The following is a 5070-nucleotide window of genomic DNA, read 5'->3' as shown; positions in this document are numbered from 1 at the left end:
CACTTTTACTGGACGGATGCGGTGACATGTGGCGCCCTGCAGAGACCTGGAGACGTGCAGACAGGTTTAAAAACTGAGGGAGGGGTGTGGAGGGTGTGTGTGTGTGTGTGTGTGTGTGTGAGGGAGGGGGGGCAGCTGCAGAATCCGCGAGAGCGATGGTAGCAGAGCAGAGGGATTTACTTGATGCTATATTACTTTATTAATATTCATATTCAAGTCTTCAGTTTTATATGCTTATATCCATATACACATACACTGTATTACAGCATTTACCTCATATATGTTACACTGATATACCACTATAGTGCAATATAGTATAGTATAGGACTAAATATGCCCTAATTATGTGCTATGTTAGTCTATTATTACGAAATGATAACAGTATTATTACCTCATCATGTTTTACATTACTATAGCAGTATATACTTTATTTATATGCTACACATATATACTTTTTCTCTCTCTGTATATATGTATATGTATGTATGTATGTATATGAATTATATTCCTAGAGTATGAATACTTTATTACTCTATATTTATATACTATTGGTGTATGCATCAGATGCTTTATTACCACACTATTATAGTGTTATTATATGATACACCTTTTTTACATTCCCTATTTATTATACCTTATGTGCTATACAATTACTATAGCTGTATTTACCTATTTGGCATGCTGTTACTTTAGCAGTATGTACTTTAATTATATGTCAGAGTATACCTTATTCATATATTTCATTATCTTGTCATTAGCAGGTAAGCATTTTACTAATTTTACATTATCATTATATACCTATTACACATATATGTAATAGCTGATATATACAGCTTATTGATTCAGATTAATACATCCTATGTAATATTACTCTATCAGTATTTACCTTATATGTGCTATGTAACTGTTGCACTATATGAAATATTAATTAATATTAGTAAATGATTATATTCTTATATATCATTTATTTGGTTTATTGCTTTTTTGGTACATTGTTCATATAGTACCATATATATGTAATTATAATATCAGAATGTACCTTATTCAAGGATCCAAGGAGTCAAGGAGAATTTGTTGTCATTCACATCACATGTGGTGGAACGAAATTGAATAATAAAATAATAATAATTGTAAAAATCAAAAGAAAAAAAAATATATATATATATAGAATATAAGAAAGGTGATCTAGAATACAAAAGATATATTCAAATACTTTATTATCATTTTAGTATAATATATGCTACATTACACATCTTATTCATATAGCTTATATACCGTATTGCTTTACATAGGGTGTATCAGTATTTACCTTTTTCATAGGCTGTATTACTTTACTGCTGTATATCATTTTCACTAATGCTGCTCTAGCAGTTAGTGGCTCTGAGCTGGGCAGACGTGGTATCGTGTTTACTGGCTGAAACATCATCTGTAGGGCATTATGCTCACTGGGAGAGGTTATTATTTTTCTCATATCTTGGATCACTTTAACCCTAATCCATAACCATAAAGTCAATCAGCCCAGGCCCGATCTGTGGTCTCAAACCTGTGGTACTGTTGTAATGTGCTTTTTTCCCAATACTTTTAAATGACATGTTAACAGCTTACATTTGGGTTTGTGGGCTTAGTGGTTACACAGCAACATCAGCTGATCTTAAACACTGAAGGTGTGATTTTAAAGTGGCACACTTTGATGTTATTTGGTTTAAACATTAACAAGAACCAGTGTTGAATTTAACTGATTGAATCGGTCGGGTCCAGAATGATCAAAACACTGTTGATGTTCATACTGTCAGAGTTAATCCAACGCTGTAGATGTTAATCCACTTGTATCAGGTTATAGACCATAGCAGCATAACCAGAGCTCATTACATCTGACCCAAGAGTCCGACCTGAGGTTCATCTGAACTGTACGAAACTGAACGAGCTGTTCAAACAGTTCACTGGTATTAGGTGCTGAGCTCTTAAGATCTTGATAATGTTCTTCTGTGATGGTTAAAGCAGCCTACTGGACGCACTATTACAGGATTTGGTTCACTTGGCCTGCCTGGAACAAAGAAGGATCCATTTAAACTGATTGTATGCTGGTTTCACTTGCTGCTAAAGTTTAAATCAGTGCTTAAACCTGTTGAACCATTATTACAGCTTAAATGAGATGATTGCATGAGGATAAAATATCATTTTTATTTCACATACAAAGACAGGTTTGTAAAAAAAAAAGCCTGTGCACACATACCCTCAACATTTTCATAATTATTGCAGCTTTTTGGTAACTAGTTTTATCATATTTGGCTCTAATTTCCACTCGTTGTCTTTTATTTAACCAGTTTTATTTAACAGCCCAGCTCACACAGGGGGCTTGCGACATTTGCTGGCTCTTTTTCTAGTCCGGTGTTTTGTGGTCAGTGAGCAACAAGACTGAAAGCTGCTGTACAGCATGATTCTGCTCTCTTTTAAACACAGGAATGCTAAACTCTGAGGCCTAGGAAGGTTCAGGCTGTCTGTTTGTATTTGCATTGACCAAAGGTTGCTAAATTTGAATTAACTGACTTCGGGAAAAGCAAACAGTGTCTTATCTGGTGGTGCTGTTTTTATCCTTTTTTGGGGGGATTTGACTGTTTGACATAAAGAGCAAGCCCAAGCACGGTGACAGCATAACACCATCAATATATAATAAATAGAAAATTACATAGACATGGATTTATTGATTTGGCCAATTGGCTAAATTATTTAACCAATATACAATATATTTTTGATATTGTAAATTAGTTCATTAAAGTTTATACAGTGTGGGTTTCCTTTCATGGCCTCTAAATTCAATTTGCGTTATATTAGATTTTGTTGCTGATCTGAGAATATTATTATTAGTAATATTGTATATGAATATAAAAAACAAGCATATTTATGTTGTTTATGTATGTGTGTGCGTGTGTGTGTGTGTGTTTTCCTTTGAGTCGTTTACAGGTTTGAAGAACCTCCAATCAAACTTCCAGAACCCATCAATTAGCAATCAATGAATCTATTAAGTAGTTAGATGCTTAGCCAGTCTGAAGTGGGCTTGGAATTGTGTCTTTAAACTCTCCTTTCAGCTTAAACTCATTGATCAGGATAATGTAGTCCACTATCGATTGGCGCATATATCACTCTCCAACACCCCCATCAGCTTCACACCCGCACACACACGTACAGACACACAGGGCTTCTTTTTGAGTTTTTTTTTTATTTATTTATTTCATTTCGTTCTTGTTTACAAATCCAGTTCTGGGCCAAAACGGGAAGTTTTACCTATAAAGCCAGGCAGCGTATAGGATGAAGATAAAGATTTACTTTGAGTAAATGTTCATTTGCGTTAATAATCGCTAAACAAATATACGTTAAAACGTCACAATATTCCATTTCCAATATTGATTTAAAATAGCCTTTAAACGACTGCGTTTTTATTATATTGTTTTAAATGGGCTCATCGCGGGGAACACGACAATAAAACAACAAAAAAAGGTTTTTATATTTGAAATATTAGAAATATTAGAAATATTAGAAATTAAAAATATTTTTTTTGTTTCTGTTTTATGACGTTTTCTTTTTTTTCTACAACAATGCACGTGTACAAGTGCACCCTATATATTAATGAAAATATAAACACACATGTATCCGACCTTTTAATATCACTTTCGTTTAAATAAAAACGACACAAACTACGTTCAAATTTAAAACGAATAAAAAAAGAATTAAGTTAATCAACGTCGTTTTCTGCTTTTCCCGTGCATTTTTCTCAGGGTTTAACCTGAGTGTAGAACACGAGCATGGAAAGCTTATTTATTTGGAAATGTTCTCCTTCGTGCTCCGAATGGCTTTGCAAGTGTGAGATAAATGCAGGTATTCCGAGCTGAGCACCGTGTCGGGGTTTAATGGTTTAATATGTGACCATCTCATTGATCGCACTGGTTCCGTTGGTGTCTGAATGATCAGGTAAAGCCTCACAGGTTTCGCCTTTGTTCCAGTTTTAAAACAATTCAACTCATTGTTCTAAAACAGGCTTAATTCAGAACCTGCAGACGGATGGCTTGGATGGAGTAATGCAGGTGTGTAGTTCTTTATAAAGTGTTAGAGAGAGAGAGAGAGATACATTTTTTGATTTGATGGTTCATTTGCTGCTTTCATGAAGAAGCTACTGTTCTGTTCTTTTGAGTTAATAAAGTCAGAAATGAGATTTAAACAATGAATGAAACCAACTCAAATTGTTCTGATGGTCTGAAACGCTGTGGAGAATTACTTTTCCCATTTAGCATTAAAGAACAGAAATGTTAATGAATTAGTTTACTGTTAGCCAAACTATATATGCATGTAAACAAAGAAGAAAGAAGACCTAGAAACACACAATGAACACAAAGTACAATAGTTAATATAAAAGTACTCGTAAAACTAAAGATCAGTAAACACAACAGAATGACGAAAAATTGCATAATACATATACAGTATGTTCAATAGAAATGTAGAAGTAACGTAAATATTTACAAACCGACAAACAAACAAATAAATAGATGATAGCTAAATAAATAAATACATTAATTTTCGGACAATTCTCAAATCTTTTGAAATTTTAGTTTTGGAATTTAGGCTGTTGCACGGATTCCAGGCCTGTGTGTTGGGTTTGAGGTGTATTTGAATTTGCATGTATTTGAGATGTTGCATGATTTGTGTGTTTGCTTATATGTTTATTTAGATGGTAAAAGTCGTGTTCTTATGCCACCCCCATTAATAACCGCCTCGAGCCTTTACCTTTTAGGCCTGCCGTTTGAAACACCTTAAAGAGAAGGGTTCGCGTTTCAGGACCCCCCACCCATTCACACACACATCCTTGCGCGTCATGGAGACTCGAGTGTGAATGAGAAATATCGACCAGTATGAGAATGCGCGCAGATGCGACTGCTCGCTGAAATATCCTGCCTGAATATCACATTTACCTCACACTCATCCCAAACTCATCACACTGCTGACCACTCCGGGGGGCTCGGGAGCTTGGGGGCTCATCATTGCGTAAAGTAACCCGCAATATATACCTTGTTTGTTGCT

The sequence above is a fragment of the Salminus brasiliensis genome, chromosome 13 (genome assembly GCF_030463535.1).
Source record: "Salminus brasiliensis chromosome 13, fSalBra1.hap2, whole genome shotgun sequence".
In the NCBI taxonomy this organism is placed as follows: domain Eukaryota; kingdom Metazoa; phylum Chordata; class Actinopteri; order Characiformes; family Bryconidae; genus Salminus; species Salminus brasiliensis.
The sequence above is the reverse complement of the archived record's forward strand: the minus strand, read 5'-3'. Positions refer to the sequence as shown.